The sequence below is a fragment of the Anolis carolinensis genome, chromosome 4, assembly GCF_035594765.1.
Source record: "Anolis carolinensis isolate JA03-04 chromosome 4, rAnoCar3.1.pri, whole genome shotgun sequence".
NCBI lineage: Eukaryota > Metazoa > Chordata > Lepidosauria > Squamata > Dactyloidae > Anolis > Anolis carolinensis.
The window spans coordinates 219869781-219895796 of record NC_085844.1 but is presented as its reverse complement, the minus strand read 5'-3'; the positions used below and the strand labels follow the sequence as shown (position 1 = coordinate 219895796).

Genomic DNA, 26016 nt, shown 5'->3' with positions numbered 1-26016 from the left:
GTGAGGCCCGCACGCCTCCCAGCGCGGCCTCCTCCATCCCGCGCCCAGCAAGGAATCGCCCTTCCTGCCTTCCTTCCTTCAGCTCTGAGGCGAGGTGTGTGTGTGCGCGTGCGGGAAGGGATCGGGGGTGCGCGCAGGCGCACATCGCCTGTTGCAGTTTTTGGCCGTTTGTGGCCCTGTGATTGTGTTTGGCATATAAATCTTACTGGAGCCGCGCGAGCGCCATAAAGGGTTGAAGCATGGTGTTTTTGCGCATGCGTACTTAGTTTTGGCATTTTTTGGTGTTGTGATAGTATTTTATGTGTAAATTTGTTGTATCTTACTGGAGGCGGGGATGATGGATTGCGTTGCCAATTTTCGAGTTTGGGGGGGCTGTAGATTTGTTGTTTTGTCCATCGCCGTGATGCCATCACTCTTTTATATATATAGATTTGTTGAGTCCTCCATGACAGTGTAGGATGGATGGGGGAAAAACCCTTAATGGGGGAGAAAAAAGTCCTATCTGACTTCAAAGTGACCAGAAGATTTGCAGTATGAAACAAAACAGGAGGATGGATTTACAATCTCTGGCAGGACTGGGGGGGGGGGGGGGGAGATAGGTCAGAGTCAGGAGAAATTAATGATAGCCTCTTCCCCATGGAGGCCGATCACACACACACACACACACACACACACACACACACACACACACGACTGCACTAAAGTAAGAGGGAACTGCATAAGTTTCTGAGTAAAGTACAAAGTGTTGGTTTTGCATTTTAAAGCCCTACTTGTTTTGGGTCCAGGTTACCTAAAGGATTGCCTTCTCCCCTACAATTTGCCCCACACACTGTGGTCCTCTGAGGGGCATCTACTCCAGCCAGACAGAACCTGACTGGCAACCATCACCAAAGGACCTTTTCATTGGCTGCACCAAGACTGTAGAATGACCTGCCAGAAGAACTCTGACAGCTAAATGAACTGTCAGAATTTTTAAATCATATAAGGACCTATCTCTTCCAGCAGGCCTACCCAGACAGTCTTTAAGCCTGAATTTTAAATGTGTGTCCTTTGTTTAATCTCTGTTTTGCATGTTTGAATATGTATTTTATAGAAATGCATTTTGGTGCATAGCTTTTATGGAAGTACATTTTAATGTGTGTATTTGTGGTGTTTTTGAAGTGTAATTGTTTTTTAACCCACTTCAAGCCATGAGGAGAGGCAAGTAATAAATAAAATTATTATTAATAATAATTTTTAGGAGCTAACTGGCAAGCAGGTATTGTTAAATGCCAGCCATAGTTCAGAATAATCAGTTAAAATTTCATTGTGAGTCAACATTTAATATTAAAGACTTTTATAATTTTGCCCACACAGAGGATGGTTTGGGAAGGATAGTCTAATAGCGCCTAACCATGAGTTTCAGAATCTCATTTTATCCTCCAAGCTGAAAAAGAACTCTAAGAAAGTGTAATAATAGTCATATTTACTGGCAGTTGGTAGATTCTGTGAGATGTAGTGACGAACCTATTTCAGGTTTTAGCCTGAGGTTTTAAATGAGCTATCCAAGATTCTGACCTGTATCACCCAAAAGATGCCAAATCTTAAATAACTTCTTTAATGACTGGACAAAATCTGAGATTGGATTTACTATGTTAGTGAATGGGAGCTGCCACTGATCGCCAGTGTTATGTATATAGTTATTATGATGGAGAATCAATTTGTATTTCAAATCAGCTAATTACAGTTTAGTGGCCTTTCTACATTTAATGGCTCTAAGCTTCTTCCTTCATGATAGGCTCTACTGGAAAGAAATTATGGCTGGTATCCAAATTGTGAGGGCTGAATATAATGCTCTGCCATACACTCTTCATCACAGAAGGTAAGTTCTAACTTTGCAGAGCACACTGACACAGTGATGTATTAGCCTGGAGAGATGAACACAACCAAGCAACATTTAGTTGCAGTTTTGATGTCCCTTTTCCAGAACTTCAGCAAGTCAACAGAGGTCTTTCATGCCTCCTCCCATAATGTTAAAAAAAAAAAGAATAATCACATGTATAATCCCAAATTACATATCATGCCATCAACAGGATTTCAGACACTGTCTCCTAAAATGTAAATATTGTAGTTGCTGCTTTTTATTGATTTATATTATACATAAATGCACACATAAATACATATATAACCATGCCACTTTATTTCCCTTAAACCTTCTATATCGTGTCCTGGAATGGAATGGAAGCATACTTTCAGATGATGCAGAACTAAAAACAGCTTAGTAGGTCCTAGCTAGAGCAGATTCATTGCTGAAGGAAGAGCCAACATGTAGGTAAATCCCACTGATTCAATACCTCTATTACGAGTATAAATAGGATTTAGTCTACAGAGAGACATGGGTTCATACAGCAATGTAGTAACACTTTCCCAGAGGATTTTGTCAAAACTGCTATTCTTTTATTGCCAGAGAAAGCAATAATTCATTCTACAGGCAATTACAGAAATAGCTTTGCCATTCAGTGGTTTTCGGTACTGTTCCATTAACACTCAGTGTATTTCGCATAAAATGGTAAGACCTATGCAAATGGGGTAATAACAGCTTCCAGTGAAATATAAGTGGCTGCTGCAGTGGGTTTAATTATTACTCTATTGTTATTGTATTGCGTAAAAAAAAGAAGTAGGAAACGCCAAAATAAAGTTATAGCATTCAAGGTAAATGTTACACTATGCGTGTATACATTTCAAAGATGGAAAAGTAATCAGAGGGTAGAGAACATTCCCTTCCAAAACTATTTCTGTTCAGAGCACTCCACCAAATCAGTCATGTTTTTAAGGATTTTATATGCATAAAGTAAGATGAAGTAAATATTGCAGTAAGGATGACAATAAGTACAGTATTTTACCAGATTAACCAGAATAAAGTCTTTGTAGTTTGTGATAGTAAGGCTTCTGGCACCATTACCTTGATCTGCCTGGCATCTTCCTAGAAAGCTTTGTACAGTAGCCTGAGCATCTCAGAAGACAGGAAAAAACAGTCAGTCAGTGGAGACCTAGCTGCAGGGAGATGGAACTTAGTAACTGGAGCTAGGTTTTCACTCAGGTCCTCCTCCCAGTCCCAGCCATGCCCTGACTCAGATGGTTCCCACCTTAAATGGTATGATGCAATTGGTTAGATGTTATTCTACATTTTATTAAACCTTATTTGTTGCAACTTTAGCAGTCTGGGCATGTGATCAAATCAAATTTGGATGGAATGGGGGCAGGTTGCCCTTTCCAATTGAATTGGGGTCCCTTTATGGGATCTTTGGGGCCAGAAGAGGGGAAGTTATGTTCAGCTTGAAGGCAGATACTCCAACTTCGATCCCAGGTGACAGGAGAAACTGACAATGGCCTCTACCCATTTGCTATCCCAGTGCTGTCACCCAGGTAATTCCCAAAAAGCAGGTTGAACATTCAGTGTTTGTTGCTGGCTGGCTGATGTCTAGATCCAGATACATGCTTCTGCAACTGTAACTAATAAAGTTGCATGTAACCTTTCATGCCAATTACTGGTTGTTTGTATATTAATGTAGAAATGCATTCATTTGCCACTGACCTGCAGATCTGTGTAATTACAGCAATAAAATATTAAGGAATAACTTCACATTATGAACTGGTTGCCTACCTATTTTCCCTGCCTATAACTCTTCATGAAATAAACAATCCCACATTAACAAAATGATCCATGGATCTTTGCCATATTCTTTTATTTCAGTTTTTACTTTCACTTTCCATTAGATCAAGGGTCCACGAGATTGTTTTGGCCTTCCCTTCTTCCAAATGCAGTTCCCCACAGAGCTTGGAAGTGACATGCTACAAGAAAAATAACTACTTGAATTGTATTATTTTGAAGGTCAACAATGAAGGTAACATTATTTCATTTGAAGTATTACATAATTGACACACCATTTAATGCTAACAAATAACATTTGCTGTAACTCATTTTCTGAGGGGGCATTAGAAAGAGTTCCATTTTCCTTAACTATACAAGGTCATGTGAGATGTTTTATCTATATTCTCAGTTTTACTTTAAAACAAAGGCCTAATGGCACTCATAGCAACATGGGTTGTTGCCTCCTGCTATATACCTTCCATCATTTCACAAATAAAAATCAGGATAAAAAATGAAAACCAGGATACACATGGGCAAACAACATCAGAAGGAAGTCAAAAGATGTGGCCAGGCAAAAAAAGAGGCTAAAAGTTTTAAAATGAATAAAAGCACACAAAAGCTACTATTCCAAGCCTTGGAATGTATGCACTGAATTCAGGAAAGCCTAAAAAAAGAGATAAAAATATTGGGCATGACTTTGTCCCTCTTCTCTCCCTCCAGTTAATTGGCCCAGGGTTTTTTTTTCTCTCCTCCGCCCATTTTCCCCTTTTCACCCCAGCTTCAATTGCTGTGAACCAAGTTCAAAGTGCAAAAGTAGTTTGCACTCAACTAACTAGTCAGGGAGAAGAGGGGTAAGTGGAGGTGGAATCGTGCACTTGAGTAAAAGCAAACTGCTTGGGTAAAAAGTAAATTGCTGCAACCTCCCCTAGTCTGAAACTTATTGAGGTGTTTTATCATTCCATAAGGAGCCCCAGTGGCGAAGTGCATTAAAGTGCTGAGCTCCTGAACTTGCAGACCGAAAGGTCCCAGGTTCAAACCCCGGCAGCAGCGTGAGCAGCCGCTGTTAGCTCCAGCTCCTGTCAATCTAGCAGTTCGAAAACATGCCAATGTGAATAGATCAATAGGTACTGTTCCGGCGGGAAGGTAACTGTGGTCCATGTAGTCATGCCGGCCACATGACCTTGGAGGTGTCTATGGACAACGCCGGCTCTTTGGCTTAGAAATGGAGATGAGCACCAACCCCCAGAGTCAGACATGACTGGACTTAATGTCAGGGGAAACCTTTACCTTTTACCTTTATCATTCCATACTACGACCAATGTTCATTCAGCAGATTTGTCAATAATTTATTGCATTTTGGTGGCAATAGGGAAATTATTCTGTTCACCAGGACTGCAGTCCTGTGTACTATAGCCCTTACCTCAATGTAATTCCCATTAGACTCAGGGCGATTTTCTTTTCAGTAAATATGATTCATATCACATTATATAGCACATTCAAGATTCTCTAGAGGTAAACATCTGCTGCAGAGGAGGAGGAAGAAAGCAGCACAGACAAACTCACCTTTTATTCTCTAATCTAATGTCTTAAGAAAAATATATGAGCCTTGTGTTTGGCTTTTAGACTGAAAGGGATCTAAGTTGAACTGAGCATCCAGCTGCTAGACTTGGTGATAAAAAATGCAGATCTGCCAACAAAGTTCAGGGAACAGGTGCAAGGTAATTCAATTTTCTCTGGTTGAAACATTGACCCAGATATGGGGTTTCCTTTGGCTCTGAATCCTTTCTTGAAGTTCTGTTACATGCTGGAGCAATTGCAGAGACATCTAAAAAAATTTGAAACAAAAGCCCATAAAATTACTTCGGGCAGATAATTCCCTGAGGTGACAGGATAGCACCATAAAGACTCCGATGGTTAGCATTTTCCAGTTTTCATCTTATCTACCCATCATGGGATTTTCCTTCTCTCAGGTTGCTACTGAATAGGCATAGAATATATTGCAGACTTCACAACTCAAATAAAGCACCCTGATTTTTTTTTTAGGTGTATGTCTTCCACTGTCCTTGAAATGAATGTATTAATGACTGGATTCTGCATATGCAGTGAATTATTTCATGACTGTCATGTGAACAAGGACAACATATATCCATATCTCAAAAGTCTAGTGTTTACATTAAGAAAAGAAAGGGGAAAGAAGAGTAGTGTTGTTTGTAGGAGACCTAAGATGGCTTATTTTTTTTTTTAAAAAAGGAAGTATTACATAAATCTACATTGGCAGAATGCCTGCAGCCAGAAGACAGGTACAGTATAACTTATATAGATCTACATGAATACACAGTAAACTCAGAGAAAAGAAGCTAAAGGAAAAAAATTGTGCAAGGCAAGACAGAGTTGCCTGAAAGGTAGTCCAGAAGAGCACAGTACAATACAGTTTCGTTTATTCAATTCCAACAAAATATTTCAAAAGAAGTGCAGAGAGAGGCAGACTAGTCTCCTGTGTGAGAGAGCTCCACAGTCCATGACCCCAAAGGTCAATTCCAAGCATCCCTATAAGAGAGAAGAGACCAAGAAAAAGGCTGTATAGTCAATGGAAGTAGAGAACAAGCTGGACCCGGTCCATGGCTGATCTAGTCTCACGTGCAGCAGTTAATCAGATGTCATTGGGAAACCCATAAACAGGTCATAGGTCAGTGAGGACATCAGTGTGGAATATATTCCACCCTAGGTTTTAATCCAGGTTTTACGACACTCTCCAAGATGCTGTGTCTATTTGAAGCTAGTGTTCAGCACTTTGAAATCCTGAGCAAAGTCCTCTGTGACTTACCCACTGCCCCGGAAGTTACCAGGCACACTTGATAACTCAGACAGAGGTATTTCACATCACTTTAGCCAGAAATATCAGGTAGATTTGACATGAAAAGCATCGATGTGATGGGAAATGTGATTCAATACACCATGTCTATGCTTTTTCTTAAACCCATCAGCCACCACTGACTGACTTATTCTTAAGGCTGTATTAGTATTTTTCTGCTCCTTGTGTTTTTCTAATCCGATAAATATCTTTATTCTTCAGTCCACCACTACAGAGTTTGGCTAGCTGGCTCTAAAGGATATCGACTCCAACATATTCACAATAAAAAATCTGAAAATTTTGTCAGGAAATTCCACCAGAGCTGCTTCAAGCAATGTTTTACTAAAGAATTTGGCAAGTGTCCTTGCTGTGGTGAACAAGAAGTCAAAGGTTTAAGTCTTAAGTCCTTATCGTACTATATTTTTATTCCATTATATTCCATTTTAACTGCAATTGCAACATCCTGTGGAATTCTATAGTTTGTAGTTTAGTGAGGCCCAAGAGCTCTTGGCTGTTCATTCTAAATGCCTCTCCCTAAACTGCAAATCCCTATAGCACTTAAAAGTGGAAAATAGCACAATAGCACTGTTGCAAAATAAGCCTCAAATGAAAGAAATGTGCTAATTTCTATATACTCATTTTGGCTAATGCTTCAAATAGCCCAAAGCTGCCATCTACAGTGGGGAACACATGGCCAAATGGCCAGGCTAACAGCAACATTCTGAAGGCTGTAGTCCAAAAAGTAATTTTTCCAAACACTGAGCTGGGACTGACAGGGTTAGCTTTGGGTAGAAAAGTTATATTCTTTGCTTTTTTCTCACTGAAATTTTGAGTAACTGAAACAGTTTATGTTTGATACAGAATATTTCCTCCTATATTTTGAGGTCAGGCCAATGGTGCAAACAATAGAGTAGAGCAGGCATGGGCAAACTTTTTAACTTAGGGGGCCACATGGTGGGCCAGAGCAGAGTGGGTGGGCCAGGAGGAGGGTTCTTCCCAAGTCCTCTCCCTGCCCTTTCCTCTTCTCTTTCAGAGGCAAAAGTTTGGATCTCAAAAGGCTTGGCCTTGGTCAGGATGAGATGGTGAATAGGGGAGAAAAAAGTGTATCCATAAGACCCCTTATTGCCTACTCCTGATATATACTCCTAGAGTCTTAGAGCTGGAAGAGACCCCTAAGGGCCATCCAGTCCACCCCCTGCCATGCAGGGAGGCACAATCAAAGCACTCTGCAGAAAAGCCTCCCAAGAAGCAGACTCCACCACACTCCCAGGCAGTCTGTGCCAATCTCCAACAGCTCTTACTCTCAGGAAGTTCTTCCTAATCTTTTCAGTCAGCTTCTCTTTCCCTGCCATTTGAACCCATTGCTCCCTTGTGCACTGGTCTCTAGAGCAGCAGAAAGTCAGTTTTCTCCCTCCCTTCTCCTCAATGGGAAACCCCTTTAAATCTTGAAACATGGTTCTCATGTTCCTTCCCTTCCTTGTCTACTCCCAGCTAAATATCCCCCAGGAGGAAAGGAGGGAGGGAGGGAGAAAGAGGGAGGTAAGAAAGAGAGGGAGGGAAAAAGGAAAGAGAGAAGGAAGGAAGGATAGAATGGTGAGAGGAGGACCTGAGAAAAGAGCCTAAGGGGCCGCATCCAGATCCTGGGCCTGGGTTTACCCTTACCTGGAATAGAGGCACTAAACAGATCAATTAAAAATAATAAAATGCTACTGTACACATCCCATTACAATTTGATACTCCCCAAAATGCATACATCCCTTTCCATTCTGAGTACTGAACTTTCCTTGCACTACACACAGTGCCGATGGGCCACTAATGGTCTTTAGGATTTTCTGTATCCAGATATGAGAACAGCTACTGTCTGACCTAAGAATAGCTCTCAGTATTTAGCTATGCTTCTTTTACCTGATCTGGAAATGCTGTCTATGTTTAATGTCCTTTACAAGCTGTTCTTCCAGTCCTAAAGGCTGAGTTGATGAAGCGGGGGGGGGGGGGGGGGTGTAAAATTGACTACAGAAGACCAAGCCTAGGATTTACCGTTGTACTTTGTAGCTATGAAGGCATTGGGTCACCATGAATCATAAACACTTTTACAGCACATAAAATTTAACAGACCCAAAGAATATGATGACAGGGACCATAAATGTAAAAATTAACTACAGGAGCACTCTGATATTAAATGGGATCAGAAAACCAGCTAAAATGTTGGAATCAGGACAAGAAACTGTGAAGTAAATCCGAATATTCAGGAAATTGCCGTTTGAACAATAGAGCAGTGCTGTTGGATAGAAATTGGGGCCCATCTGTCCAACATCTTGCTTACCTGGATGAAAGACCATCAGGTATTATCAACAATCTTCCAGCTTTAAATAAAATCTTGCCTGAAACTCTAGGGAGCTATTAACAGTCAATCCATGTTGACAATACTTGGCTAGAAGGACTTCGGGTTTGACTTAGTAAAGAAACTTCCTATATTTCTGTGTTTCTATTAATATTATTTTTCTCTGAACTTACAAGCTTCACAAAATCATTAAGATTGATGGGCAGTGATGCAATTATCCTCTATGCATATCTTATGGCTATAAGTTGAATTATACAAACTGGCACATGGATACTTCCCTACATCAATTGAAGTTTTCATAATGAAATATTTCCTTTGCTCTGTCATGACTCTGCTGCCAATCAACTTCAATAAATTACCCAAAGTATTTTGTTGGCCTGCATGAATGGGTCCTGGATCCGGAATCGGTCAGCCTGCTGCCGCATTCCACGCCAGGGTACAACCGGGTCAATACCGGGCAGCAGTACACCAGCACTCCTGGCAACCACCGGGCGCTCCCCCCACCTTCCAATAATTCTGGTAGGTGAGCAACTGCAGATATTTTTGAACCAAGAACTGATTTAGTCCTGTCAACCATCCTCTTTTGTGGAGGTCTTAAAACAGAGATAGGATGATGATTCCCTGGAGTGCTTTGATGATGTGCCTGCATTTCAAGGTTGGATTACATGGCTCTTGTCTCTTCCAACTCTATGATTCTACACTCCACATTTTCTCCATGATTTATTTTTGTTTTACTCAGAAGTATTTTAGTGTTGTATCAAGATCTAGATACCATCCCAGCAAGCTTATGTAAGTTCAAAAACTGAAAGTTACTACAGGTTGGCTTCACATATAATTTTTCAGAAGAATTGATTGGGACTTCTGTATACTTGATAATAGAGTTCAGGTCCTCTCTGCTCTTGCAAATGCAGCATGTTTTACCAATTGCACAACTCGTAATTTTAAAATATTGCCTTTACAAATCTTTGTGACTCTAATACAACATAAGCCAGAAAGTCTAGAGCAGTGCTTTCTCCTGTTCAAATTTCCCATGCAATGGACTGACAAAAATAATTACTTGATTACTCTCAATAAAGAAGGTTAAAAAGGCTTTGCATTTTCCAATGGCCTGAGCATTTTTTAAAAAGGGGGCAAAGCATTTTGAGAGTCACTAAAAACTGGTTGTGACCTATATTGGATTTAACACTCATTGCTGAATAAAAATGATGGCAGGATAGTTAAGTCCTCTGAGAATGGTTGAGGCCCAAGAGTTTTCCTGGCTTAATAAGCTATAAGTTTATTTTATTTGTGTTTCCAAAGAGCATATGTCACAGAGGTCACAGAGCTAGACCACTGACAGTTCTACAAATACCAGAAAACTGGGGACATCAGTGCAATATTACAACTGCATAAAGAAGATTTTATTCTGGTTATGCTGTGGAATGAATGTAGTTTGACAATACTTTAACTGCCTTGGTTCATTGCTATGAGATCCTGGGAGCTGTAGTTTTAGAGTCCTTGCCAAAGAATGCTGCTGCCTCTCCAAACTACAAATCTCAGCATTGCATATCATTGAGCCAGGGCAATTAAAAGTGGTGTCAGACATGAAGAAAAGGAGAAGAGAGATGGAGAAAAATACAGGGAGGATGAAGGAGATATTGGACCTCATTACACTAAAGCATCTATAAACTTCAAATACAGTTGATGCCTTCTGCAGAATTCTGGGGTTTGTAGTTTAGGGAGAGGCCTTTAACCTGCTTAGCCAGACAGGACCTGGGTCTCACCAAACTACAAGCTCCAGAATTCTGCAGAAGGCAGCAACCGGAAGGTGGAAGAAAAAGAAAATGCGGTGGAGAGATCGATAGGAAGAAAAGGAGAAACGGGTTTGGAGAGATCAGTAGGAAGAAATAAGGAAAGGGGATGGAGAGATACAAACACACTTTGGCTCGGCGCTAAGATTTCATGGCAGGCAGGGATGTGAGAGGCTTGTTTGTAACTATGAGCTGTTTGTAAGTTGAATATTCATAACTCAGAGACTGCCTATAAAACCCTTAAAGCTCTAATCTAGGGATTGAGGTGTGTAAACCAGTTCTGGATGGGGTTACACTCTACTCGAAAGACTGTGTTCGCAGTTTAGGAGTGCTCCTGGATTCATCTCGAAATGTCAGTCTTAGCAGACGCGACAGTCAGGAGTGCTTGCTTCAAGCTTCAGCTGATACGCCAGCTGTACCCCTTACTAGATTTGATTACCTAAATGTGATAGTGCACACACTCGTAACCTCAGAGTTGGACTTCTGCAATGTGCTGTACATTGGGTTGCCTTTGTACCAATTTAGGAAACTCCAATTAGTTCAAAGCATGGCAGTCAGATTTGTTACAGGAACAAATTAAAGTTACTCTGCTGGTTACCAATTAGTTTCTGGGCAAAGTACAAAGCATTGGTTTTTACTTTTAAAGCCCTACATGATTTTGGTCCAGGTTACCTCCAGGATTGCCTTCTCCTGTACAATCTGCCCTTTAAGGCACTTAGATCCTCTGGGGAATGCTTACTCCAACCAACCAGAACCTGACTGACATCCATAACCCACAGGACCTTTTCACTGGTTGCCCCACAATTGTGCAATGACCTGACAGAAGTGATAGGGCAGCCAACAGAGCTGTCAGAATTTAAAACACAATTGAAGACCCATTTATTCGGCAGGTCTAGCCAGACAATCATGAGTTTTGATTTACAATCTATTACTACTACATGCCAATTCTGTATCTGTGCTTGGTGCAAGTTTTTTTTATATTTTTGTGTTTTTATCTATGCAATTTATTGTTTATATTTTATGTTCATAAGCTTTTAACTTTGTTGTACTCCTCCTCGAGCCATCAGGCTATGTGGTTTGTGTAATCACCATCTGGTCCTCCAACTGTTTCTAGAATTTCCTATGTAATTACCTGCACAACAAAACCACGTTCTTTAATACTAGTTTGAAACTGCATTAAATGGTCTGTGTACATGTGCTCTAAGTGGTAGTTTACCAAGCTTTCATTATTCAATGTTTCTACTCTTGCTGGAACTAAAACTTGGATTTAAGTTCCTATCTTTGGACATGTCTTTATGGAGCAGATTACTCCAGGGCAATTGTGCCCCAAAGATACTCTAGACCTAACATGTACCTGCTGAAACCAAGGCCATATGTCCAGATGGTCAAGTCTGTGTCCCTAGGGTATTCCAGTGTTTCCTGCAAGCTACATAATATCCCACGACTTTGCTGAAAACAGAGCAGAAAAACCAGGATACTCAATGGAAGTTGACATGTGTTGTGTAGATAGCCAAAACTGGATTCAATGTGGTACAGGGTTGTTTTTTTTCATGTAGACAAGCCCTTCGATTCATATGACCTCGATTCATATGAAAAGAAGCAGTACTTGGGAAAATCCATTCCTGAGACCCGGAAAAGCAGCTGCCATTTAGAATAGGTTGTTCTGACCTAGATGGATAAACAATATTGATTTAATAAAAGCAGCTTTGTATAAGTGTCTAAAGAAGCCATCTTTGATTTTCTAGCTATTAATCCAATTGCCACAATTCTCTCTGGATGTATATACATTGAGCACTTATAGCAATATCATCCTATTTAACTGCTATACTCTAGCATGCAGAACCTTGGGAATGGTAACATTATAAATATTTTTGTTAGAGATTTTTAGTATATTAGCTTGAACTACATGACAGTTTAGAAATAGCTAGCATCACAACAGGCAACAATTCCCACATTTCTTAAGCATTGAGAGATGGCAATTAGTGATATAGAAGCACAATAATTGAATAGTGTGGCTATACACCTGCTATTTCTGCACAGACATAGACACAAAGACAGAGAGAAAGCGAATGCTCACTAATTTGAGGTGCAGTAAGTCTCAAACTCACATCTGCAGACTATTCATATATACATATAGTCCTCTTATTTCATTACAGCAAAGACTCTTTTTATAAGGCAAAATCACATCAAGTCCTATTTTTTTCAGAAACACACTGAATAGTTCCAAAGATCACACTGAGAAGAGAAAGCAAGAGAGACCTAAAGCAAATTGACCCTCAATGTTAAACCTTCCACAATGAGATAACAACTTTGCCAGCCAAATTTAACTCACTAGGCAATAGGCTTGATCGATCCACGAAAAATTTGATTCTAAACTCGTTTCAAAACTAGAGGGGGGCAGCTTTTCGTTTCTGATGGTATTTCCGAATTTGGCCCCCCAAAAAATTCGAAATTAACGAAAATTCGTTATTTTCTAAATTAATTCGTTAATGGCGGACGCGCATGCGCAATTCCCAAAAACAGCACAGAGGGAGAGGACTTTACAGGACTCTCCCACCCTCATTTTTTGAGTGATCTTCTTCCAACTTGGTACAGTGGTAGAACACATTTAACACTGATAGCTCACCAAAATTTGGAACGTTTCCCTTATCCTCTGATTTTTGGCGAATTTTCATAGCTTTTATAATAAACCATTTTTTAATAATTGCAGAAATCTGTTCCTGGTTTGAAAGTCTTATTTCCTGTTAAATTGGGTTGTCTTTACTGTGAAAGTCATTGTTCTACTTCAGAAACTTTGTTTTTGTGGCTGAAACTTTGTTAAATTGGTGTGTGTGTGTGATATATACTGTGTATATAGTCCCTGCATAATGTGTGTGTGTGTGTGTGTGTGTGTGTGTGTGTGTGTGTGTGTATAGGTAAAGGTAAAGGTATCCCTTGACATTAAGTTCAGTCATGTCTGACTCTGGGGGTTGGTGCTCATCTCCATTTCTAAGCCCAAGAGCCAGTGTTGTCCATAGACACCTCCAAGGTCATGTGGCCGGCATGACTACATGGAGTGCCATTACCTTCCCGCCACAGCGGTACCTATTGATCTACTCACATTGGCATGTTTTCAAGCTGCTAGGTTGGCAGAAGCTGGAGCTAACAGCGGGCACTCACTCTGCTCCCGGGATTTGAACCTGGGACCTTTCGGTCTGCAAGTTCAGCAGCTCAGTGCTTTAACACACTTTGCCATCGGGGCTCATGTATATAATATATATATATATAATATACATACACATACACACAATGTGGAGAATATGTGGAAAGGTAGATAGATAGATAAGTTGGGAGCCACAGCGAAGGCACCTTCCTGGGAGCAAGGTCTAATAATAATAATAATAATAATAATAATAATAATAATAATAATAATAGTAATAATAATAATAAAAAAAATCCCTTACAATATCCAAGATGGGTACCATTATTGGCAGAGAAAGCCAAGCTGTAGGAGTTGAAATCCAATCATTTATCCTCCCTATAGAATCAATTTTATATGCATTTTTAGCTACAGAAAAGCTAAAATCAGGACAGTAAAAGAACAACACCCAGAAAATGGGAATTCCAGACAGGAAACAATCAGGGCCAGCTAATACCTCCCAACAAAGGATTCCCCCAGGTAGGAAGCAGCCAGGCTTTGAAGCTGCAAGGCTATTCAATGCTAATCAAGGTGACCAATTGCAACATTCACACTTGCCTCCCACAGACAAGAGTTCTTTCTCCCACCCTGGACCTTCCACAGATATATAAACCCCACTTGCCTAGCTTCGCACAGACGTCAAAACCTCTGAGTATCAGGCCTGAGCTGAGGCGAGGCGGCGGCGGCCATTTCCCCCCTCCGTCTTCCTCCTCCTCCTCGGCCTCCTTCCCCCTCGCCCCCTCCCATTGGCTGAGCCCGTGACGCCCCTTTTGCTGAGGGGCAAAAGGAAAGGGCCTGAATGGTGGGAGTTTAAGTGATTTGCAAAAGCTTTTTTTTCCTAAAGAAAAAAACGACGACATAACGAAAAACGGCCTCTCGCGATTCGAAACCGCGATATCCAGACGTGTGGACAACCAATGCTTCAAAATTGCTTCAAAACAAACGAAAATAACGAATTAATAACGGTTAACGGGGAAAACGAATTATTTGAGCAAGCCTACTAGGCAACACAGAAAAGTATTTTTCTACAGTGAAAAGCTCAAAGTCTAGAGCAGAAGAAAGGTCTGTACAGTCAGTGTTCCATATAGCCTCGGAGGCCGTTTTTATCCAGACTGAGAAATCTTCTTAGACCCTGAAACCCTTTCATACATGGCACTTTCCTTAGACAGGAGTTTCTGCTTAAAATGTTGTGTGCCAATGCTTATAAACATTGCAAACAGCACTATAAAATGTGAAATTTCAGTTGAGAGAAGACTCTAGAGATGTAATTTCTCCACTAAAGTTATTCTTGAAGTAATGAGTAATTTCAGCAATTGTCATCCTACTGTAAGAAAGTCTTCAAAAATCACAGTTTGAGAGTTATTCTGCACAAAATTTTGAACAGAAGTTATTGTCTCTATGAATTGAATAACAGCCTTTTCTGATGTGATTGTGTTGCTTCTGAAGGAGAAGGCAGATACAGTAGTTTGGCAATGTTTCTAGATCTGTCCTTGATACTGCAGGCCCAAGAGGACTATGTGACTCAGAGGGCTTCAGTTTTGCCTGCTGAGCCAGCTATGGCTTACCTGGGCAGAGATAACACATTAGTCCCTGCATTAATACACTCCCGACTAGACTACTGTAATGTGCTCTACATAGGCCTGCCTTTGGAAAAGATTTGGAAGTCGCAGAAGAAGTATACTTCATGATAGCTTTGCCTTAAGGTCAGAATAGGTGGAAACAACTCAAAAACACACAACAACAGCAGCAGCAGCAGCAACAACAACAACAACAACAAGGGCCACCTATATCATGTATAACATAGAAGTCTATCCCTATTCATTCAATTTGACATTTTGAGTTCATCACCCCTAATTCTTGCCACCCCCACAAGAGAAAAAATGTGGAGGATATTTTTAGTGGCTGTTCACAGGTTTTCCAGCTGCATTACTAGAAATTTTTTGACTGACTCCCTCTTTGTTATCTTTCCATTAGCAGTGAAGCTTTTAATCTGACAGGAAAGAGCTTTTAATACTGTGTTTTGTTAGATTTCTGGTATTTTAGTTTAATATCTTGTCTTTTAACAGATATGTTTTAAATGGTTTAAACTTTTTAGATACTTTAATTTCATTTGAACAACATGTACATTCACGCTTGTGGACACACATATTATTTATATGGCCTGGCATTCAGTGTCACAGTGGCTCCTTCTACACTGTCATATAATGCAGTTTGAACTGTATTATAATGATCAGTGTAGACTCATATAATGTAGATTGAACTGCCAAATAAACTAGTTCAATGCCATTAATCTTCATTCTGAAACTGCATTATATGGTAGTGTAGATGGGGTCGGTTAGAGTTATGGATCCATGACTGCTCTGTATTCAGTAAGACTATGCAAATTAGGAGTCAGCAGCTGCCTGAGGTAAAATTAAATCTGTTTGACATAAATAGACATCTTTGAGATTCCTTCTTTGTCTCCTAGCATGGGAAGATGTCTGGAACAACAACTCTCATTGTGTTCTCCAGCAGGGTCTAGTATATGCACAATCCTGTCAAATCAGCTTTTGGACTTTTCTTTGTTTCCCACATTCTAACACCACCCACCCAGAGGTTGGCATAGCCTCTGGAGATCCTTCCCTAACCCCCTAACCCTCTGCCAGTCCATTGGAAGCCATGGGCCCTCCCTGCGAACTGGGAAAAGATCCCCAGCCATGTCACCACCACCTCCTCCAATCAGGGTATGCACCAGCTTGGACCCACCTCCCGACCAATCAGAGGCCTGGAGGATTACAGCTGTCTTCTTGGCACTGGCCAATCAGGGGAAAGAGAGGGAGTTTTCAAAACAGAATTATATTAAGGAATGGAAACTTATGATTATGTTTTTACACTTGTACCCTTCAAGCATCCGTACTGTACAAGTGTCCATTTTGTGCAAATTGAATAAAGTCTCTGTCATTTGTCTTCATCCTGGTGAGATTTCTGGTTCCTGATTTCTGATTCGTGCCATCCACAGTTAGCAAAGTTTGCCAGGTGTCCCTCGGTATCCATGGGACTTAGAAAAACTCCAAATTTTTGGCGTCACAAGTTCACAATAATCTATTGCTTCCCCTTTTTAAAAAGTCAGTAATTTCAATGCACTCCTTAAAACACCACCAGCAGCCAAATGAGTAAACAAACAACCCTCCCCAGACCTGGCTAAATTTGCAGCGTTTAGCAACACCTACAGATAAAGAAGCATGTTAATAAATCTGGGAACTGGTGGCCACAGCAACAAATTGTGTTTTCTCTTTTGGATGGCTTCCCCTCACTACAACCAATCAACAGCAATTACCAGAAACCTTGGGGTAATATAACAACATTGATGTGGCTTGCACAGCTAGTCCTTTTCAGAGAACTAATTTATTTAGCATCTGTAAGGTGCTGAATCATGACTGTGGAAGGGGTCGGGGGCTCATTTTGATGTCCAGGAAAAAACATTTTAAAAGGCCCTAGAAAGACTTTGGCCTGGTTTGGTCTGATTCCAACAGCTGTCAAGGGAGCCAGAGCTCTGAGCTTACAAAACAGGCAACCAGTGTAACTTTTCTAGTACTTTGGTAAATGAGAAGGGAAACAGAAATAATAGTGTTTGAAAACAGGGGAAATGGAATAGAGTGTTAAACTACTGTTGCCTGAAAGGAAAGATCTGGAGTTCTGAGCCTTTCTAGATTACCATTCAGACTCAGCGACAGATTAAAATTGAATTTTCTATATGGCTCAATGCAAAAGACAAAGAAACAAGATGGGATGGAAAAGATTTTTAAAAATAGTTTTCTGATTTCCTTTTGGCAAGAGTAAAATGATACACAGTGCCTCATTATATTAGAAGAATGACCTGCTGTGCTTTCGCTTTCTGTATAATCTGTTTATCCATCCAATCTCCTGAATTTCTTTTCATGCTAGTAAACAAGTATTAATAAAATTACAAGCCAAATAAAGCATCATTCTCTCTATTGCATTTGCAATTCTCCTACATGTGGCATATGTTCACATATGCCATGAGACTGGTTCAGCCAAGGGCACTTTGGGACTCAGAGTCAAATCTGTGATATGTAAAAATATCAAACACAAAGAATTCTGACAACAGGGATTTCCATGGCTTTCTTTGGTCCCAATCACTTCATCAGACATCCAGTTCTGCTCTTGCTTGAAAAGTCTTTTTTATGTATCAAGAAATTAGCGCTAGGGAAGTCATCAAGAACTGCAGGGGGGAAAACACATTTATGTGTCAAATATTTGATTTACATTAATTCAGCTTATATACTATCCATCTTGCCTAAATTCTAAACTAGAGATATAAAGATCATGTTATATGGGATATTTAGGTAATTTATTTTTTGCCACAAGACCATTTATTCAAGACATTTCTAGCCTGCCCTATTTAAGTTTATTATGGCCTCTATGAAGACTAGTGACTAATGTGCAACCAGCATGTGATCTCTATAAATTGAAATTGAATCCAGACAAGGCAGAGGTACTCCTGGTCAGTCGCAAGGCCGAACAGGGCATAGGGTTACAGCCTGTGTTGGACAGGGTCATACTCCCCCTGAAGATGCAGGTTCGCAGCTTGAGGGTTCTCCTTGATTCATCATTGAGCCTGGAACCCCAGGTTTCGGCAGTGGCCAGGAGAGCTTTTGCACAATTAAAACTTGTGCGCCAGTTTCTCCCGTACCTTGGGAAGTCTGAGTTGGCCATGGTAATCCGCGCTCTGGTTATATCTCAAATAGATTATTGCAACACGTTCTATCTGGGTTTGCCTTTGAAGACTGTTCGGAAGCTGCAACTGGTCCAACAGGTCACAGCCAGATTGCTCACCGAAGCTGCGTACAGGGAGCACACAACTCCCCTGTTGTGCCAGCTCCACTAGCTGCCAGTTTGCTACCAAGCACAATTCAAAGTGCTGGCTTTAGTCTATAAAGTCCTAAATGGTTCTGGCCCAGTTTACCTGTCTGAACGTATCTTCTCCTATAAAACATCTCGGAGTCTTCACAGAGGCAATTGACAGGGATGAGAGACAGGGCCTTCTCGGTGGTGGCTATGGAACTCCCTCCCCAGAGTGATTAGATCAGCCCCCTCCCTCCTGATCTTCCGCAAGAAAGTGAAGACATGGCTCTTTGACCAAGCCTTCAGAAACCTGGTCCAGTAATAGACATTAAAGATACGGAACTAAACAATGGAATGGCCAGACTTTGCTCTTAGATCACATGATGTTAATGGTTTTAATTATTAATTTTTAATTGTATTTTAATGTGTGTGTTTAAATGACTTTCTTTTTATTTTGTTTTAAAGGCGTTGAATTATTGTCACATTGTCAAGCCACCCTGAGTCCTCTCTGGAGTGAGAAGGGCAGGGTAAAAGTATAGTAAATAAATAAATAAATAGTAAATATAACTCAGCATGTATTTGAACATGTGTCCATAGTGTATGACTATGACATAGCCTCTAACTTTCCCAACATAACAGAGGCAGCCTCGATTAATCTTCTGTCATCACATTTCTCTGTTGCTTTTAAAATGTCCCAGTTTTTCTCTCCTCCCACTTTCCTTATTTCTTTTCATCTTATTTTCAATGCTATGAGTAGAATTCTAAGTACAAATATAGTTTGCATCCCGTTAACTCAGGATGGGAATTGGGAGAGATGAAAGAAGAAATCTTGCTTTTTCTCTATAGACTCAAGTAAAAGCAAAGTGCAGCTTCTCTTAACTTGTATGTTCTTCCCCATTAATAATGGTTGCCTTCTTGACCACACTCCAATGTCATCAAACGTTGGAGGGTCTGCTATGTTCCTATTCAATAGATAACATGGTCTTGCTCTACTGATTTTAGCCTCTTTTCTTGTGCAAAGCAGCCCCTAATTCTGTAGTCAGGAAGGAATCCATTGCTGCTTACAAGCCGTGTTCCCCTCCCTGCCTCCTTCAGTAATGATCAAATAACTGAGTTATTGTGGAACATTTTCTCCACAATGCAGATCTTATTTACATATGCTATATAACTCTGAATGGGATAAAGTGGTAGTACAAATAACTTGAAGTAATGCCTCAATTTGTGGGTGTTTTACATCAGCATGGTTTATAGTGGTGTTTACTCCTAACTATGAAAAGAGAGTGTGTTGAATATTTTCAACATTCTGCAGCGAAATGTATAATGTACTAAACAACTATAGCGTAGGCAGTGTCTTGTTTTCAACAGTCAACCAAATGATCTGAACACTGAAAACCACTTAGGACGTCTGTGATTACACTTAACCCTGGTTTACAACTGAGCACACTAAATGTCATGTTCAAGGGCCTAGATTCTTAGATTTACTTAGATTTGAATCCACAAATGGATCAAGTAGTGCAGAAGCATGAATCACGATACTAGCCAGATGTTTGTGGACTGAAACCCAAGTATTCATTACCTTTGGCTATATTGGCTGGGACTGCTAGGATTTGCAGTCTAACAACATTTGGAAATCTCCATGTTTCCCACATGTTGGCACCACTAGGCTGGATCTCATGTAAGCACATCTTAATGTAAACACAAATGGATTCGAATGTGCACATACGAAGTCCAACACATAACGGAGTGATTAAAAAACTTTCTGATGGATCTCTTTCTTCACCCAATTGTTAATTTAAGATCTCTTTAATATTATAAAGTTTAAAATAAAGAGTTTCAGAGAGTTCTAATTGCTTTCTACTTGTGCTTCCCTTGAGCCACCTGTGTGTACATGCCTCCATGTTTTGAACTCCACTCAGCTGATCAGCTGTTTTGGGCTTTAAAAAGCACACATGCGCTGGAGCAGTCCACATAGGGGAAAAGGACAAAAAGTGTGTGTTTTGCATGATTGCAGGGATATACAATCATGCAAAATGCCCATTTTCAGGTGGAATCAGCTTTTAAGTGCACCTTTTTAACACGTGCTTTTTAGCTATTAATCCGATTTCACCCACACTTTGGCTAAACGCCCTTTAGCCACCACCCCTCAGTTGTAAAAGTTATATATATACTCAGTTATACATTCCTCAGCAAGCAAACTTTACCTTTTAATAACCAGTCGCAACATACAATTTGTAAATCAGTAGTAGAGTGAATCTGATGTAATAACATATATTTTTCACCTCCCAAGGAGGTGACTATTTCCTCAAGAATCTCCCAACCAACGTGAAAAGTAATGCCCACTGGAAAAGAAGTACAGGGTTGGGGAACTATCTGCAACAGTTTAGGAGTTGTATGTTGTATCTCTTGCCAAATAAGCATTCTAATTGCTAGGGGAAAGATATTCAAAATTCAGCTTCTACGGAAAGAAAGAGTTGTCAATTTTGCAGCAACTAAATTTCCCACAACCCCTTATATGGAAGTAAGAAATGCACAGGGCAGGCCGAAGACTGGAACAACAGACCACAAGAAGTTATTTGGAGTGACAGAAGAAAGTATACTGCTCCCTCCTACTACAGCAAATCACTCCACTCCTAATTTTTTCCACCCCTCAATTGTTTTTCCTGTTAAAATAAGCCATGTTTCTGCATTTCTGTTACACATGTCTGCCTCACCCAGACAGGCATCACAAATGTTTTTATCCTTGTGAATGAAAACCACAAGGGGTTGTAATTGGGTTGTAAGTCTTATTTCTTGCATGTCCCATTGGGCCACTGAGACAAACTGAAAGTGCTGCTGACGTTCTACCCGTTACTTAAGTAATCTATCTATAAAAACCCAATAAATGATTTTGTATATGAAGCAGTTTAGGGGGAATTTGGGACAGTGGTCCTGGGTGTTGCAAACTTCTGTGCTGAGGAAGCACTTAATCTAGATTTCCTATGGACCTGTTTCAAGTTTCATACGTAGCAAAAATATTTTAAATTTGATATTTGCTGGAGCTGGACAGATGAAAGTTAAGAAGAGAGAATAGCTGTGGGAAGGAGGCATTATTGGCATCTTAGAAAGACAGATAGTGGTCACATTTTCTCTTTTCTTCTGCTATCATGATAGAATGACTACCTCATTTCATGAATTTAGATATCTGAAGCAGTGTTTCTTAAACTGCTACCCCAGATGTTTTGGACTTCAGCTCCCACAATTCCTAAAAACTGTTAAACTGACTGGGATTTCTGCGAGCTGAAGTTCAAAACACCTGGAGGAGAAGAGTTTGAGAAATGCTGGTTTGAAGCGTTGTTCCTTGATCCCATGTTATGATTGATTCTGGAAGTAGCAATAACCTTGTAGTCCCTGTCTCACCCCTTAGTATGCCAAATCTTTCACTGGTTTTTTTTCTTCCTGCTAGAGACTTTTCTAAATCAAAGTACAACATTGCAGTATTCCTATCACATACTTTCTAGTAGGAAAGTGTGTGTTCCCAAACTCATCTTGACCATTTGTACAGGTATTAATTGCTACCATTTTGATACAATTCAGTAAGAATGAAAATGTAATGCTTTATCATATTGCTTCATACCAGAAGAATCGATAGCTTAAGCAATCTATCAACAGGTACCCATTGTGGGTAAAATGAATGACCTCAGGTGTTATTTTTTCTTCTGAATCAAATTGTATGTTTCTGCTTCATTTTGTTCCATCAATTAACAAGCTCTATAATGTTTCTTGTGAAATTCAAAAAGGCTCAGTCTTTTCTTTCCATTGATATCACTGATCAGTATATTTTCTTGACTTAATATTGCATTCAGGACCACAGTTTTTCCTCATTTATTTATTTTTCTTACTTAGCCAAACCCCAAAAAATATCCCACTTGTAAACTGCTGCACTTAACTCTTTATGATTGCAAATAAAAACAGATAAATGATGGCAATCTTTTGCCAGGCTTCCAATTTAGCTAAAACATGCACCGTACATCTTCATTATGTCATGTTTTATTCCCTGGCCTTTGAAGATGCCAGAGAGCAAAGTATTCTGATGGTAAATAAAAGAAGTAGGAGAAGCAAATAGGTCTCATGGAGAAGCCTTCTCTTCATTGGTTTTTACACATAAAACCAAATTACCTTTCCTTCTCAAGAGTTTGTCCACCACAATTTCTGCTCTCAAAACTATTCAAACTGTCTGTTTACACATCAGTGGGAATGAATATGTTCTATCTTGGTATCACACATTCTTTCCTGCTTGCTTTTTCAGTTGAACATCAGTACAGGTTGCTTAAGAATAGAAGAAGTTTTAAGAATGGTGGCCAACACACTGTTGATTTTCATGTCTATATTTCCCATGTTGAAAAGGAAAATGGATCAGATCGCCCATAACATGTGCTAATTATAAAGTGGACCTGACACCGAAAATATCCTACTCAATAAGCCTACTGAAGAGAATATTTTTAACTTTCATAATTATGTCCTGTTCATTTCTACAGATTGATTAGACGTTGCACAGTTGGATCAGATAAGACTTGCAGGTCTGGGAAGCTGCCTTATGCCAAGGTGCATCTGGATTATATGATTAATGCAGTTTAAGTCCACTAAAGCAGACATGGCTCAATGCTATAGAATCCTGGGATTTGTAGTTTGGTGAGGCACCAGAAATCCCTGGCACAGAAGGCTTGTAAAATTACAGCTCCAATGATTCCATAGCATTGAGACATAGCAGTTAAAATAGTGTCAAACTGCATTAATTCTACAGTGTATAGGCACACAAAGTTAGACCATTGGTCTATTGTTTATATAGAGCATAGATCAGGGGGCCTTAGTCTTTATCCTACAGGTGTTTTAGACATTAGTTTCTAGAATATCTGAACATTGGCTGCATTTCTGAGAGCTGGAGTCTAAACTATTTGGAGAAGCAAAGATGAGGATGACTAATTGATGGATTAGACAGACATTGACTTGAATCCTACTAGCTAGTCCCAACTAGAACTGACCCCCTTAGTGAGTGAAAGTCTATGACAGTGGTTCCCAAACTTATTTGGCCTACTGCCCCCTTTCTGGAAAAAAAATATTACTCAGCACCCCCTGGAAAAGGGGGCGTGGCTTAGAGGGGTGGGCGTGGCTCCTGCTCAAGAGGGCGGGGCTGAGTCTCTCCCCTAGTCCAAGATGCAGGGCTGGGAGGGAGAGGGGGGCGGGGCCACAAATGAGCAGCCAGGACTGGGATGGGCAGAGTTACGAGCTCTGAGTTTCAGACCCCTGGCAGCAGGGCACCAAGAACCATACACGGAGGCCAATCTCTATCTAATATCTTTATTAAGGAAATGTATAAAAGCAATAAAAACAAGTGAAGAATATAGTTCAGAAGCAGACCTTTCAAATGAGGTCAAATATAGTCCAAAAATGTATTGTCCAATAAATGATATTAGAGTTCAAAGTTTTTATCCAATACCGAAACACACACTATTGCCAAGCAATAGTGTGGGGAAATGTCTGAGTCTCAGGAGTCCTAGGTAGCTTGACAACAAGGCTGAAACAAGGCTGGATACAAGGCTGGATACAAGGCTGGATACAAGGCTGGATACAAGGCAAACAGTGATTCTTAGAACAAGGTCCGTGGTTAAAAGCAAGCGAGGCAAGTCTTGATTACTTAATCCGGGAAGCAAGGAACTGGGGTTACGAAGTCCACACACGATCTTACTCCTGAAGCTGCTCTGTTGACTCCGCAAAGATTCTCCCACGTCAGGCACCTATATTGGGGTCTCGTTTTCCCGCCAACAATCTCTTTCCCTAGAGAATGGGAAGCGAAACCCAACTTTGTCCAGATGCAAGACTCCTTAGAATTTCCCAAAGGAAGCAGGTCTAATCAGCCTGTTGTTTGGCAGCAATCCGTAAACTCCTGTGATTCTGTTCCCTGACTCCTCTGTCAGCACAGTAGGATTCTTTTCTAGGGAACGGAGGCGAGGAATGTCCAAGGTCTGTTTTACTGAATTCTTGGGGACAAACATCAACATCCGGCAGGTGAAAGGACTCCGGCTCTTGTTGAACCGGCGAAAACCCCATGTTTTCGTCTTCATCTGCCACGATGGCACTAGGAGCAGGACTACAAGGCCCATGAGGCATCACACTGAGGCATGGTTGAGCTTCTATCCCTGTCCTGCAGTGCTTGCCAGGACACGGGGCTAGAGGAGGGGGCAGGGCCTCTTCCCAAGTGCCTGATGGGGCTGAACCTCTATACCCCGACCCCATGTTCTAACAAGCACCTCAGGGGAGTTATACAGAGGCTCAGCCCTGTCTCGCGCTCTTGGGAAGAGGCCCTGTCCCTAGCCCCGCCCTTTAGTCCTAAAAGGCCTCTCAGGAGAGGTATAGAGACTCAGCCCTGTTTCGAGCTCTTGGAAGGAGGCCCTGCCCCATTCCCTAGCTCCGCCCTCTGTGTCCCAACAAGTGCCTCAGGAGAGGTATAGATTCTCAGCCCTGTCTTGGGCTCTCAGGAAGAAGCCACGCCCCTACCCTGGCCCCGCCCCTTGTCCTAATAGGTGCCATCACCACACTCCTGGATCGCTGCAGCGCCCACCAGGGGGCAGTAGCGCCCACTTTAGGAATGACTGGTCTATGAAATCCTATTGATTCAATCAGCCTATTCTTGTTGACTCTAACAATATGATTCACAGCATTACATATTGAGTAGGAGAGACTTTTTCACCTGTCAGATGGAGGCCCCTCCCAATCCCATGCCAAAAAATTAAAACTGGAAATTTGTGGACAAAGCATGAAGCTACCATTGAACTATTGCCCTACTACAGTACTTGGTATCAACATAATATGTAACATATAATTCACATTAAATAAATAACTGTTTTTGAAATGGGGGGACCTCAGATCTGAAACCAGATGTGATGAAGTTCACTTTGGAATTCTCTCAGTAAATTTTGATGATCTAAATGTTATATATACTGCACATGTGTGTTTTACCTTCCTAGCCTACACTTAACCTCATATATAAGAGTGGTATTCCAATCTGAAGACCTGTCATAGGCAGAAGATGCCAAGTTTCTTCTTAAAATTATTCTGATATCCTAATTATATCAAACTTAGATCAGTGGGCATTTTACTTTCAATAAGATTAATGGATGATAGGTTATAAATCTAAATAGGGGTATAAAATATATGGCCCTCTAGATATGATTAGACTGTAATTTCCATTAAGCTCCAGCTACCAAAGGAATATTTGGATTACTTAAGAGTTGCTGTCCAACAGCATTTGAAAAACAACTTGTTTCATTCTGTTCACACTCCTGCTTCAGAATGTGAAAGGTATAGAGAGAGCAAAACAGGAAGATAATGCAGCTTGTCTTGGGT

At 40.6% G+C, this 26016-nt stretch overlaps 1 long non-coding RNA gene across 1 annotated transcript; it reads left to right on the top strand.

Moving 5' to 3' along the window:
• Positions 1-1044: 1044 nt before the first annotated feature.
• Positions 1045-6877, top strand: LOC134298727 (uncharacterized). The gene is made up of 4 exons (XR_010005817.1): positions 1045-1861; positions 3757-3884; positions 5882-5931; positions 6705-6877. It is a non-coding gene; the product is annotated as an uncharacterized LOC134298727 (long non-coding RNA).
• The last annotated feature ends 19139 nt before the right edge of the window (positions 6878-26016 follow it).